This window comes from Bemisia tabaci, chromosome 10 (assembly GCF_918797505.1).
Source record: "Bemisia tabaci chromosome 10, PGI_BMITA_v3".
NCBI lineage: Eukaryota > Metazoa > Arthropoda > Insecta > Hemiptera > Aleyrodidae > Bemisia > Bemisia tabaci.
This window is the reverse complement of record NC_092802.1, coordinates 25,309,448-25,325,110: the sequence shown is the minus strand read 5'-3', so window position 1 is coordinate 25,325,110 and position 15,663 is coordinate 25,309,448. Positions and strand designations below refer to the sequence as shown.

General features: G+C 40.1%; 1 protein-coding gene across 1 annotated transcript in view; it reads left to right on the top strand.

Annotated features, from left to right (window-relative positions):
- LOC109032317 (uncharacterized) overlaps nucleotides 1–15,663 on the top strand; it is an 87,359-nt gene that overhangs the window by 10,999 nt on the left and 60,697 nt on the right. Inside the window, exon 2 of the mRNA XM_072305405.1 lies at nucleotides 10,393–10,460. The gene's annotated coding sequence lies outside the window, so the exon portion shown is untranslated. The remainder of the gene's footprint in view (nucleotides 1–10,392; nucleotides 10,461–15,663) is intronic.

Genomic DNA, 15,663 nt, shown 5'->3' with positions numbered 1-15,663 from the left:
CTGGGGTTACTCATTATCATTCTATGTTTTTGGCGCTGTAAAACCCAGTTATACCCAAGACCCGTTAGGATCTTTATTGAATGCAGACTTGCAAGCCGAGAGTAAAATTCCTCGATGGCTGTCAAGTGTCTATTGTTTACCAATATTCTTAACTTTTTCCTGTCATTGTTTGATTTTTTGGTAAATCGCTGCAAGTAAAACTCTCTCGAAAGTAAAGCAGTGCTTTACCAAAAAATAACAAAAAAATACTTGAAAAATTCAAAAATATTGGTAAAGAATACAGACCTCCTTTGCATACAGTGTTGCCGTTGCCATTATGCTTCCAGTCAGGGACCAAACGGACCTGCCTATGTTACCTATCTCTAGTTAAAAATATTTTGTTTTTAATCGTTTTCCTTTGTTTTTCTCTTTTTTACAATTTTTTTCTCCTTTTTTTTGTTTTCTTTTATCCTGACGCTTATGTTCTGTCCATTGTGAAAAGGTCGAATGTTGCTCAAAAATACGTTTTTGACTTAAATTGTATCTTTTTGCGATTCATTAAAAAAAAAAAGGCTTTGGCTCAAGCATGTGTGTTGATCCTTGAATTTACCACCAAGATTTTTTTTCATCTTGATTTAAGCTGAACTCCTCGAGAGGGAGGGGGGGAAGCTTGTAATAAGCTTAATTTAGCTTTAATGATAAAGCGGCATCACGCTGGGTTCAAGGATAAATATTTCTTGGCCGCAAATTTTGGATTTTTTGCAGTGCATATATTCAAAATTCTGCGCTACTGTGTTTCTGTAAATTCTGTAACTCTACTAACAATCGCACGTAAATGCGTTTTTTATGTGTTGCCAAAGACACCGTTATTACTGCCTAACCGCCAGGGGCTGTCGGCGGAACTTATCCCGCGAAATCCAAGTTAATTTTCCAGTGAATTTCAAGATCAACTTGAAAGGTATTTTCACGCGCTACTATTGCAACGTTTTTTTTTGCGATCATTAAAGACACAATGCTCCATAGTTTCTTTATGGTCATGTTCTTATTGTCAAGACTATTTAAGTGAAAATCTGATACTTGCTTTAATGTCTTCAGCGTGACTTTACTGTCAGCATTTACTGATAGATCCCGCACAATACGGGTTTGGGGGGGGGGGGGGGGTTGGATGTAGAATAGCGGGCATTTTGTGCTTGTTGATTTTCACTGGAGTAAAAAAAAGACCCTCTAAGTACTAAATGGAAACTCATATCTTTAAAGTTATTAATTTTTTTATTTTATTTTTTTTTTTCGTGGGGAGTTTCAACGTCCCGACATTTAGAGTGATTTCGCGGGACGTCAAACTATACAATAAAATGACGTTACAATTTTTTACTGTATAGTTCATTCTTACGATTTTTGTAGTAAAACTGATTTTGTTTGTCCTTCGCGACTGTTTAAAGTTAGGAAGTGTTGTTTGCGTTTTGTTTTTGTTGGGTTTTTTTTTATTTATTTTTTTTAAGTTTGTTCCTTTAGGTACTTTCATCATGAATCCCTTTCTCTCGCCGGGTCGAATTTACAGCTTTTCCTCAAGTTGCTGAGCTCCAACCGCTGGGCTTTGGCCCCCACAAAATGTTTTCAGCCACGCTAATGGCTGACTAAAATATCGACTAACTCTTCGACGCACTGCGTTTCCTATCCAGTGAAACGTTTATCCATCGCAGCAGTTTCATCTCTTTCGAGTGGTCGAATTAGGATCAAGTCACAAGGATGAAGAAAATTTAAAGTCGCTGCTTTTACTTATCCATGATCGTCAGCATTCACCCTGAGCTACATCACTACATCACTGATGTTTTGGAGCGACCTTTTATGCTCTTACGGCTCTAACAATTTTTGTTGAGCGCTCATCGTGAATCACATTGCTGGTATGCTTGCTGGCTTGCTGGTATATTTGCCAATATTTTTTTTGCTGCACCAATGAAAACAAGTTTCGATCTTATGGAATTGCCGACATTCTTCAAAGTTAAGCCTCGCTTGGCTCAAGTTCCGAAATATCGCCACGAACTTCAGACCTCTTATGACCTTTAGTAATAGCGTCAATACATACGATGGTCTCTACCGCAAGTTGATGGTACGACGGAGAGTCCAGAATTAAAAAAACGATCCAACGTCTGCGTTTCACAGCCGGTATACCGGGAATCAACCCGGTAATCGCCGAACGTATCAGACAGGATTGTAACTCCAGCAAGAAAAAAAAATCATTCCAGGTATCAAAACCATAAGAGTTGGCACCTGCAGATTTCCAGAACGAAGTGCTTCGAACATCTCAGTATTTAGAAACCTATAGAGTTTCAATTTTAAAGACAAACTTTCAACTGTTTATGAGGTCTGCGACGAATTCATCTGCAGTACCGCAAAATTTACAACATTGAAGTTCAAGAAGCTACCTGTATTCTGCCTAATGAAGTGAGCTTACTGTCTGAAAATGTGCACTCTGCTTCAAGCGCTCAACAAGTATGAGTGCACACCTGAAGAAGTAACTCTGGAAGTATATCTCCGTAGTTGAAGGCGCCCCAAGCTGTGCATGCCGAGCGCACACCTGAAGAAGTAACTCTGGAAGTATATCTCCGTAGTTGAAGGTGCCCCAAGCTGTGCATGCCGAGCGCACACCTGAAGAAGTAACTCTGGAAGTATATCTCCGTAGTTGAAGGTGCCCCAAGCTGTGCATGCCGAGCGCACACCTGAAGAAGTAACTCTGGAAGTATATCTCCATAGTTGAAGGCGCCCCAAGTTATGCATGCCGAGCGCACACCTGAAGAAGTAACTCTGGAAGTATATCTCCGTAGTTGAAGGCGCCCCAAGCTGTGCATGCCGAGCGCACACCTGAAGAAGTAACTCTGGAAGTATATCTCCATAGTTGAAGGCGCCCCAAGCTATGCATGCCAGCGTGATGATATCATGTCCCTCGGGCAATGAGTCAAATCTGCGACATCAGCGTTTCCAGCCCGTCTCGATTTTTCAGTTTGGAGATTATTGCCGCTCAGCTACCGTGGGGCCTTATCTTTAAAATGTTCCACCTACCATCAAATTGCTGAGTACAAACTATTCTCGAGTCTTGACTAATCTGGAGTCTGGAAACAACTTTGTCAGCAGTTACTCTTATTGAAGTGATTATGCATTGGACAACAAGTATTGAATGTTTTTGAAGATCCTACTGATGCCGACGAAGTACAAGTTGCGATCAAAATTGGTACCTTCACCAAATCGCTGCAAGTTTTGTACAATTTTTTCTCTCTTCACCGGCAAGGAACTTGTTCAGCGCTCATTGGTGATTTTGGTCTGAATTCAGGAAGGCTGATGCTACCGCCATACCGCAGCTTTGCAACTGGTAATACGAATTTACAATGATTGCTACATACCATAGTCCCAAAAAAGGAGATACCAATGGGAAGATGACTCATACGGTCTTACGACGAATTTTTTTTTTTATTTTTAATTTTTTTTTAAAAAAAAAAAATTATATTTTTTTTCGTCAACGCAGATGGTCTTGTAATCATCAGACTAACTTATTTTGCTGATTGATCTTCCTTCAAAGCCAAATATGGAAGCAGTTGATCCGCGATTGCAGCTCTGTACTATTTTGCCAAATGAAACTTTTAAATCAACCGCTGCTGAACCTGTTAGCAGTGTTAGCAACGCCACAAACTCATTATTGCTGTGGAGCTATTGCACAAAATTATGGCCAGAAAAATGGTACCGAGACGGTGACTTTGCATAGACCAGAAAAAACGACAACTATTGGACATGATTATTTTGGCCTTCACGAAAAATTTCCCCAGATGAAGAGGGGATCTGAAGGACAGTGATATGAAAAATTGCATGCAGTGAAACGTTCGTGGATAGGAAAAATTGATGCAACTCGCGGACGAAAGGTGACTACGGTGCGACCCGGCGGCGAGAACTCCAGGGATTTTTTCTTCAAGATTAATGATGGTAGAATATATTGATTAAATTGTGTAAAAAGCTTGTGCATCGTATATTTGCACGGAAGTCATCCACTAGGGCCGCATTGGCCGACTCGGAGGACTTCTAGAGTCAACTTACAATGCACAAGTTTTAATTTGTCTGTTTGTATTGGGATATGAAAAACGAAAAAAACGAAAAAAAAAAAAACTAAAGACAAAAAAAAAAACAAAAAACAAAGAAAACAAAAAAAAATAAAAAAACATAAGAAAACATGTAAAACAATGAAAACAAAAAAACATAAAGAACCAAAGTGAATAAAAAACATAAAAAACCAAAGTGAATAAAAAAAAACAAAAAACATATAAAAACATAAAAAACAAAAAAAAAACAAAAAAAACAAAAAAAACAAAAAAAACAAAAAAACAAAAAAAAACAAAAAAAAAACAAAAAAACAAAAAAAAACAAAAAAAAAACAAAAAAAAACAAAAAAAACAAAACAAAAAAAAAAACAAAAAAAAACAAAAAACCACAAAAAAAAACAAAAACAAAAACAAAAAAAACAAGAAAAAAACAAAAAAAAACAAAAACAAGAAAAAAACAAAAAAAAAACAAAAACAAAAAAAGAAAAAACGAAAAGAAAGAAAAATTAACGAAGAAAATTAACAATTTTAAGGTATTAAGACATATTAAGATATATTTAACTATATCGCTATTGATTCATTCTTATTTTGTAAATGGAAGTTTGTAGCTCAGAGCCAAAGGACCGTGCGCCTTTATCTTTTCCGTTTCAAGACTTTGTGGAAAATCAGTAATCCTTTATCGTGCTTTATTTGTCAATTTTGTGGCACTGGTAAAACTTTTTACCAGTGAGCAAGTTTGATGTAGCATGCCATTAGTACATTTATTTTCTCTCTAAGGTATTGGTTACAGTCCTTTGGCTCTAAGCGATTGGTTTCCACCAACATTTTCGATGTGAGCCCTGAGCTTGTCGCTGCCTTTTGTAAAGGCCATCTTTTCCCAGCAATGAACGGAGAAAAAGAAATCGTAGCTCTTACATTGCTATGTCAGTAGAACATATTTTTTGGTATTGAGTATTATTTCCGTCCCCGGAACCATTCAATATTGTTACCAAGACCGAGATAATTAATAACATAGTAGACTTCATAGAAATTGCGACCAGAATTTCAGCATAGGCTTAAATTCGGAAATTAGCAATTTAAGAACTACGATTCCCTTTACTTCGTGTGATCCATTCAAGGGTTGGGTAAGTATTGCGTAAAGCATTTCGACCACTTTTTTTTACCTCCACCTACCCTCCTCGTAATACCTTACAAGCTAAGGACAGACCCCTCCCCCTCCCCTTCCTGAAGCGACTTACGTAATACTTCACAGGTCCCGTATTAATTTTATGATTTATAAAAGCAAAAATCCTTAAGTTCTAATTGGACTGCATTCTGCAATTTGGACCTATAAATTCTGGCCCATCTGAAAAAACACTTATGTGCGTATGGAAACAAATGGCATACAATGGCACATACGTTGTTTTTAACCGGGCCGGAACTTATAGGTCCTAATTGCAAAATGCAGTCCAATTAGACCTGTGTGTACGTTGCTTCTCTCTTTTGTTGTACAACTGCACAATAGATTCTTCAACACTGTAAAAAAAAAGTCCCTCGGATCCAGAGTCCAGCCTCTTATTTTGATTATTAAAAAAAAAAAAAAAAAAACCACCTGATTCAGATGGATTTCAGTTTGCATCGAGAGCCAAGCCTCTTAATTGAAGCGGATTTCATTTTGAATAAAGAAAAAATCCGATTAAATCAAGAGTATTTTGTCTTTTCAAATTGTTTAAGAGTCTGGACTCTAGATCCAAGAGTCTTTTCATAGCAGTGAACAACCATGCTTGCGAGCCTATAAATGACCTTGTAAAGATGTTAAAACAATGATTCTCTTTTATCTTCAGATTACTCCCTGCGTTTATATACCTACCCTTAGAATTGTATTTAATGTTCTGCTCTGTCCTCTGGGAGTACTTTTAACCGTTAAACAAAGCCTGAATACGTTCTTCTTGTTCATGTAAGTTGTTTTCTAAAAGTATCTTTGATATAAGATAGTAGTCAATTCTGCGATTCCAGCGAAGTTTTGATCCTAACGAACATCTGCGAGTGCTAAAATTTTGTGACATCGGACTTACTGAATGATTATTGAATATTATTCAATTTTTCATTGTCTTTTATCTCTTCGTCTAACGATCGCAAATGATCTCGCGGATCAGTTCCATTGCAAGGGTTCAACTTCAAAACATTAGCTTTGCCATTCCGTACACATGAATGATTAACGATCGAAGAATGAAACAAACAATTAAGTACAATTAAATCTGACTGAAATCAAACTAAATAAACGAAGGGAAAAAACTACGCTTTGCCATTCCGTACTCGTGAACGATTGACGATCGAAGGACGGAGCAACGAATTAAGTAAAATTAAATCTGACTGAATTCAAACTAAATAAGCGAAGAGAAAAAACCACGCTTGGCTGAAGTAATAGGGACCCACTTTGTTCGTCACAACCACATCTTTTTCACCATCCTCTCCTCTTGTCTCCTTTGGAACATCTTTCGTTTTTTCATGAGCTTGTTCAGTGAGCGCTCGTTCGAGAGCGCGTTTAGCTCACAGAAATTTTTCAGGACTAAGTCCACTAAAAAAAAAAAAAAAAAAAAAATTAAAGTTGCATAATTTGAGCTGAGTATACTTTTCATTGCCGAGAAAGCGAAAGTTCGTGGGTTAATATCGTTACAAAAAGTATATTTATTTTTTTTTTTAAAAAAAAAAAAAAATAATAAATATATTTAAGAAAGTAGGTTAAAAAAAAACAAAAAAACAAAATACCAAAAAAAAACACCAAAAAAAAAAAAAAAAAACCGGAAAACTTCTGCACAAGCTCATTTTCCCGTCGATTCTCAACGGTGGGTGCCTACCAAGCACGCCTGAAGAGGTGAGCATGAAAAGGACTGTATTTTGCAATCTGGAGCTATAAATTCTGGCTCTTCTGGAAAAACACGTATGTGCATAGGGAAACGAATGGCGCATACGTTGTTTTTAAACCGGGCTAGAATTTATAGTTCCAAATTGCAAAATGTAGTCCAAAAGCGAAGTCGCGTTTCGGAGCGCGGCTACGTGCTGCGCTCCAAAGGGAACGCGACTCGGGCCTTGGGGTGAGTTCTCTTTAAGCGGGCTCCTTGATAGTTCCACTGCTGCAGCGACTTGCTCTCACGGCCGTAGCGTACAACAACGATCAGCCGCCGCCAGATCCGGTAAAAGTGCGCCCCTCGTGGTCTGTCCGACGTTCGGGGGGACGACCCGCCAGACGGTCCTTTGAGCACTCCGTTGGACGGCATTCCACCGACCGAACTTCGCTTCCGGGGGCTAGCAACCTCAGCCTGGAAGTGGAGGTAGGTCGATGGCAATGCCGTCCCGCGGAATGCTCGACGGACCTTCCGGCAGGTCGTCCCAACCCGACCGTTGGTGGACCACGTGGTCGCACGAGTAGGGGCCGCGTCTGCGGACTGCCTAGACCAGCCGGCAATGACCCACCGACGGTAGCCATTGAAACACCTTTGGGTCCGCTGCTGCTACCTCGGGTATAAATAGTGTCACCGAGTGTCCCGAATTAGCGTGCATTCAGGATGGTCGGGTGGTCATCAAGCGTGGGTGCTTGCTCACGCTTCATGAGCATGCAGCCAACCTGAGTGTGTGTTCATTCGGCGCACTCAGTGTCACCATTTTTATCCGAGCATGGTTACCCGCCACGGGAAAAAGCGAGTTCGCGTCCGCGACGCAAGAGGGATGGTGAACGGCGTTCCCGAACCATTCCTGTGTCTTGTAGCTGCCATTCAGGGCTGTTTTCGGCCTTGAGCCGGCAGTAACGAGGCAGAGGAATGGCTCGGTAACTCCTTTTACTATTCTTGTGTCGGGACCCGAACTCGTTTAAGCCCGTGGCCGACTGACTATGACTGACTTGGGTTGGTGGTGGGTGCATGTGGGTTGGTGGCGGGTGCATGTGGGTTGGTGGCGGGTGCATGTGGGTTGGTGGCGGGTGCATGTGGGTTGGTGGTGGGTGCATGTGGGTTGGTGGTGGGTGCATGTGCTTTGGTGGCGGGTGCATGTGGTTTTATTTCCTAATTTTATTTAATCGTAAGTGTAACAGGTCTGTCCGGAAAGTATCCGACCTGGTTGATTATCTCGCCATGAACGGTTGATGAGAGCTTGGGGCTGAGAATCATCTTGGCAAGGACGCTTCTGCTCTCAGGAGAGTCCTTGCCAAGATGATCCCAAGCCTCAAGCTCTTATCAACCGTTCATGGCGAGATAATCAACATGGTCGGATACTTTCCGAACAGATCTCATAATGATCAATTTCTCATCCTCTTTATTCCGTACCTCTTATTTTTTACTTCCTGTTCTTTCCTTCTTATTCTGTACCCTTTCTTCTTTACCTCTTCTTTACCTCTTCTTCTTTACCTCTTCTTCTTTACCTCTTCCTATTTACCTCTTCCTCCTTACCTCTTCTTCTTTACCTCTTCCTCCTTACCTCTTCTTCTTTACCTCTTCCTCCTTACCTCTTCCTATTTACCTCTTCCTCCTTACCTCTTCCTCTTTACCTCTTCCTCTTTACCTCTTCCTCTTTACCTCTTCTTCTTTACCTCCTATTCTTTACCTCCTATTCTTTACCTCCCATTCTTTACCTCTTATTCTTTACCTCTTATTCTTTACCTCTCGTCCTTTACCTCTCATCCTTTACCTCTCATCCTTTACCTCTCATCTTTTACCTCTCATTCTTAGGGTAACATATATCAATATATAGGTAGAAACTACTTTAATCTAGTTGTAGAATGGTGCAGGTGCACCATTAACCATCTACATATACTGCTTCTAAAATGTTAAGTGATGAACCACGACGAAATGACTATGGTACGAAAAGTTGTGATCATAAGATGAGGGAAAATAACTTTTACTTCATTTTCCGATGAGAGAGATAAGAGATTAAACCTGAATCTCAAATACTCGGATTCACTTTCAGATTCGAAAATGTGCGCCAATCATATTCTGAGCATATTGTAATCAGTATGTAAAGTAATGAACTACGACGAAGGTAGTGTGAAACAAAATGCTATTTTCATGAGATCGAGTTGAAAGAAATTCTACCTATAATTTTGTGATGAGAGAGACTAGAGACTAGAGAACAGATAACAGAGATTAGAGAACAGTGGAACGAAGTCCAATACCTATGATTTGAGTTGGAAGAACTTCTACTTCATTTTCCGATGAAAGAGAAGAGAGCAAAATTGATTTCAAAGACTCAGATTTATTACTCGATGGAGGAGTGCACGCCATTCACCATCGAAGAAGCATGTTCTTATTAGTATGCTAAGTTACCTATGAATTAAGACGAAGGTGGCGTGGAGCGAAAAGCAATTTTTTTATGAGATCGAGTTGCCAGAACTTTTACTTACGATTAAAATTTTGTGATCAAAGAAACTAGAGAACAGTGGAACAAGGTTCAATATTTATGAGTTGAGTGGGAGGAACTTATACTTCAATTTGCGATGAGAGAGACTAGAGACCAAAGTTGATTTCAAAGATTCAGATTCATTATCACCTATGGAAGTGTGTACCATTCACCATCCAAGCACCTTGTTATCAGTATGTAAAGTAATGAACTAAGATGAAAGTGGTGTGGAACGGAAAGCTATTTTTACGAGATTGAGTCGCAAGAACTTTTACTTTTAATTTTGTGATGAGAGAGACTACAGAACAGTGGAACAAAGTCCAATAGCTATGAATTGAGTCGGAAGAACTTTTATCCCCTTTTCCGATGAGAGCAATAAAAAAAAAAAAAAAATCATTTAAACGACTCAGGTTCATCATCGGATGAGGAACTTAGCGCCATTTACCTCCTAGACAAGTTGCTTTTAGTATGTAAAGTGTTCAATCTTCTTATTTTAATCTACAATTTCTGTTAAGTATAATATGCTTCGGTAAATTTTGTATAAACTAATTTGTTTTTTTAATTGCTGCGTTGAACCATTCCAGGTTACCCGGACCGCTTCCCGGTGCAACCCCCCGAAGCACTTTGCGCCTCAGGCGTTTAGCGTCAAGTACGCATTACTCGCATACGTTCATATTATAGAGATAAAGCTAACGATTATAAGACACGATACGTTTGGAAAACCTAACATGGACAGAATTGAAATTAGAATAGTTTATCCTATAATTTGTTCACTCTGCAGTGAGCCTGTGTCCTCATTCTACATTAATACTACTTTAATCTTTTAAGTAATGGGCAATTTTTTTTGTACTACTTAAATCTTTTAAATGATGGGCAATTTTTTTAGTACTACTTAAATCTTTTAAATGATGGGCAATTTTTTTAGCACTACTTTAATCTTTTAAATAATGGGCGATTTTTTTAGTGTAGTTTCAGTGACAGTGTTGTGAGTGCTTTCAGCCTGGCGTCGGGCAATTGGATAACCTACTGCTGGTACGTATACAACAATTGTTTTCTTTCCTTTGATAAGCAGTATAATTTTCCTCTCTAATATTTAGTAATGTTTTAAATGATATCTCTACAAAAAACGTAACTTTTGATGTATTTTCTTTAAAGAAAGATATCCCTTTGGGCCCCATTCAATTGAAAGGTATTCATTTATGTAACACTTGTCTCGTCTCGCAAGAAAAAAGGGAACATTTTCCCCCGGAAATTTCGCAAAAGGTGAATACATTTTCACAAACACGCTGGCAGTGTAGAATTCTTTTTACTTCTATGAAGATTTATATATTTTTTTAAGATTTTTAGCATAGAATGATATTTTTATAATCGCCTGAAATGTAATGAGCATTTATTTACTTTATTTTTATTCTAACTATGTTAATTTTCATGATATTACAAATTGTTTTTCTTGCGGTAAGGGAGGAGGGGGGTGGCAGCCATGGGGCCCAGACTTTAAAGCTGGAACCAGGGCCCGAGATGAGATGTGGCGGGCCTGCGGAAAATACGCGATTTGGATAGCGGGAGTATAATATCCATGTACGTCAGTAATTTGAGACCGGCACTAAATTAAGATTTTCCTTCAATTCCGTGCGATACCACATACCGACTCCGGAGTTCTGACATTCATAAGTTGTTCAGCGGTTTTGTGAAAAGTGAGAGATTACGCGATTTTCATCTTAACATCGCGAGTGGTAAAGAAAGTTTCGACGCGTTACTCTCGTTTTTCAATTTTCTTCAATCAAAAAACGAATCAAATACGATTACATTTTTTGAATCGTTATAGTTGAAATACATCTTTCAATTTAAATATAGTATAACAGGGCAAAAAGTGAAAATAATGACGCGTATTCTCAGGTTTGCGGCGATTACAGCTTTGCGACAGCCAGGGAAGGGAACGCGGCTGCGTGATCTTCGCAGTTTGACGCGCCTTCAATCCGGCTGGCTGCAACATGCCTACATCCGTGGTCGAATAGTTGTATCATTGCGCCTGCCGTGGATGAACCAAAATACCGACGGCTGCGCGCGAATAAAAGCGTATTTATCTCCGATTGTAACGTTTTATTTTTAATCGATGTGTTTTACGAAGCTTGCTGTAGTTTTCTGAAGGTTTTCCGGAATTTTTCTGAAATGATTTAAAAATAAAAATCATAGAAAGTTTCGACGCGTTACTCTCGTTTTTCCATTTTCTTCAAACAAAAAACGAATCAAATACGATTACATTTTTTGAATCGTCATAGTTGAAATACATATTTCAATTTAAATATAGTATAACAGGGCAAAAAGTGAAAATAATGACGCGTATTCTTAGGTTTGCGGCGATTTCAGCTTTGCGACAGCCAGGGAAGGGAACGCGGCTGCGTGATCTTCGCAGTTTGACGCGCCTTCAATCCGGCTGGCTGCAACATGCCTACATCCGTGGTCGAATAGTTGTATCATTGCGCCTGCCGTGGATGAACAAAAATACCGACGGCTGCGCGCGAATAAAAGCGTATTTATCTCCGTTTGTAACGTTGCACACATCGACTGATGTTTTATTTTTAATCGATGTGTTTTACGAAGCTTCCTGTAGTTTTCTGAAGGTTTTCCGGAAATTTTCTGAAACGATTTAAAAATAAAAATCATAGAAAAAACGATTTTTTCCACCAGATTCTTATAATCCTAAGGAAACACTCGGTTCTCATCCCACACTGATTGAATCAAGAGTCCTTTTTCTTGTCAATTTTCTCAAGAGTCTGGACTCTAGATCAACTGTGTTTTTTTTTCCATTGCAGTATCCCGAAAAATAGCAATTTTTTCAGTGATTTTGTAAAGAATGCTGATGCGAAAATCTTTGAAACCGAGCATTGGCAGGAAATTCGTAAAGAGGGAGAGAAATTATAGGGAATGACAGGGAATTTCGAAAAAAAGTTAGCGAATTTTAATCCAACTAGTTGTTCCCGCTGCTAATGCGGTTGTGGTGATTCCCTCAAGCACATTTAGACTCCGTAGGTATGTGGCATCGAAGGAAATTGAAGGAAAATCTTAGCTTTTCGCATAACTGAAGTTAGTGATGTTTGTGAATATTTTACTCGCATCGATGTATGATTCGCGTAATATCCGCGATATTGACGTGAAGATGATGTTTTGCGATCTTAATCAACCGCTAGAAGCCTCGCCTATATCCCGCGCGTCATATAAGTGAAAAACGAGTAACTCTTAACGATTCCACAAAATCATTGGGAAAATCGCGCTTTTACCGCGAAATTGCATTGATCAATGCGTTATTTCTCATATTTTCTTCAATATCGTCAGAAAAATCGCCCATTCCCGCTATACCAAGATGAAAAGTGCGTAATTTCCTTTGGTTTAAAGAATCCGCCGGAAATGTCGCGGAAATCGCGCGATACAGGGACGTAACCCGCGCAATTTCTCATTTTTTAACGCGCGGAATTCCAGCAAGCAACTATGCGAACTCCGGAGTAGGTATGTGGTATCACAAGAAATTGAAGGAGAATCATAGCTTTTCTCCTATCTGAATTTACGACGTTCATAAAAATTATGCTCGCATTGATATGGAATTCGCGTAGGTATTTTCAGCGATTGAGATTAATATTTTGTGATCATTAATGGTCTTCAACAACCGTTGTAAATATGTGCCCCCGTCAAGATATCGATGTAAATAACCCATGATTTCTAATCGTTTTAAAAAACCACTGGAGCAATCTCATATTTGCCGCGATACTGCAGTGATCATCGCGTAATTTCTAATTTTTTTAATTAAAATACTAGGAAAAACCGCTTTTTGCCCGATACTGAGAGATGAAAAGCGCGTAATAATCAAGAAATGTACGAACCCGGTAGATGTGTCGTCAGCCAAATTGACGGTTGTTTACTTTCGGTTTGCAGGCGTTTTCGCGTCACTACTATCCACATGAAAATATCTTGCTCTCTCAGAAGCAAGAACACAAGCTTAGATAAGTTTTTTAATACTTTCAAACCGTAATTTTCAGCCAGAATCACAACCACAAAAAAGTCGCGAATCATAACTGATAAATAGTTTTTTTTTTACGATACGAACATGATACTGATCTTTTCAATGTGGATAGTAGCGAACGCCGCTTTGTTCAGAGGCCCAAATTCGTCGTTGGCGCTTGCAAACCGAAAGTAAACAACCGTCAACTTAGCTGACGACACCTCTACAAGTATCTCGTGCGTCTTGCGGTAGCGGTATGCTGAGATGAAATTCACGAAATCTCTCACTTTTTAACGCGCGCAATTCAGGGGAGCAACTATTCGAACTCCGGAGTAGGTATGTGGTATCTTGGGAAATTGAAGGAGAATCTAGCTTTTTAGGTTTTAGGAACCGTATGGGGGACTGTACTGTCACAGGTTTAGCAATCCTGCGGACCCCAGCTGGTAGCCCCTGCCTCAAAGGGGGTGGGTAGACAGGGCTCTTAGCTGTAGTGAAAGCAACCTGTCTAGGAGAGGTAACTCCGAAATCAAACCCTGGTCCTCCAGGTTGGGGGTTGGGGCATCGGGCTGACTCCCCGATCCTCGGAAAAAATGTACAATGTCAAAAAACCCAATAACATATGCCTCGGTAACCATGGAAACAAACGGACTCTTCGACTTAGATTACGGAAAACGACCCTCGCTTTTGGTACTTGGAATGTGCAAGGCATTTCCAAGAAACTGACGGAAGTGGTATCGGAGATAAAGAACAACGGGATCGACGTGGCGGTAATAACGGAAACGAAGAAAAAAGGCCACGGATCAGAGAGCCTTGGGGACTATGATTTATTCTACAGTGGAGTGCCGAAACATCAGCGTGCACAGCAGGGTGTCGCAATTCTGATCCGCAAAAAATTTCGAAAAAATATTAAGAACTGGGAAGCCATCAACGCTCGCATGATTAAGATGAACCTAACTATGCACGGTCACAGAGTCACTGTTTTGGGGGTATACGGGGTCAATGATGATGCTACCATCGCACTTAAGGATCAGTTTTTTGAAGAACTGGACGAGGAGGTAGTGAAGGTAGGACCTGGGAGAGAAGTCCTTGTGTTGGGAGATCTAAATGGAAGAACGGGATCCCGGGTTAACAGTAAAATCGTTGGCCCGTTCGGTGAAGTTACAGTGAACGACAACGGAAGCCGCATTATCGACGTTTGCGAGCAGAGGGAATTAAAAGTATTGAACGGGTTCTACCAACACAAGGATATTCACAAATATACTTGGGTCCAACCTACCCGCGGCTTAAGATCCATCATTGACTACGTGCTCGTTAAACAGGTAACAAACCTGAAGATCCAGCAGGTGAGGGTATGTAGAGGACTCTCCTGCGGTAGTGACCACTATTTCCTCAGAGCGGATGTAGCCTTTCCCGCTCGTGTGTCGCAGAACGATCAAGGCGACAATCAACAACCGGAGCGACAACGCGTACATCAAGTTCAGTACAACATCGATAGCCTAAAGCACCCGAGTGTCAAGGCTCTGTACGCAAAGCGCCTGGATGAAAAGTTAGGAGATGCGTGCGATGGCAGTACGGAAGAGCGGTATGAATTCATTAAGAATTGCGTTCACTCGGCGGCAGCGGAGGCCCTGGGGGTTTCTGATCAAAAAAATGATAACAGAAAACCGTACTGGTGGGATGCGGAGGTAGAGGAGGAAATAAATGTGAAAAGGAATAGGTATCATCAGTTTCTCTCTTCCCAAAAGTTGGATGATAAAATCATGTACAGACAGGCTCAAGCAAGAGTCCGTCGGGTAATCACTCGGAAGAAAAATGAGGCTTGGGAAGAAAGCTGCATGAAGATAAATACCTACCTTGGAGGCCGGAAAAGTACGGAAGGCTGGAAAGTGATTAAAGGGTTGCGACGGAATAAAATGCGCGACATCATATCTCCGATACCAATTGACAAGATGGAGGACTATTTTAAAGATTTATTAACGGAGAGGCGACCCGAGTTTCAAGGCGGAGTCATAAGCACTAAAGAAGATTCCAACGTGGAGATCCAGCTCCAAGATGTAGTGAAGGCTGTGAGGGAGTTGAAAACTCGCAGAGCTCCTGGACCTGGGGGTATACCGGCGGAGTTGATAAAATGTGGTACCAGTAAACTATTTGAACATCTGAGGAAACTTATGCAAGACTGTTTGCATGGTTCCGAAATACCAAAGGATTGGAAGGAATCTTGGATTACTCCCAGTCATAAGA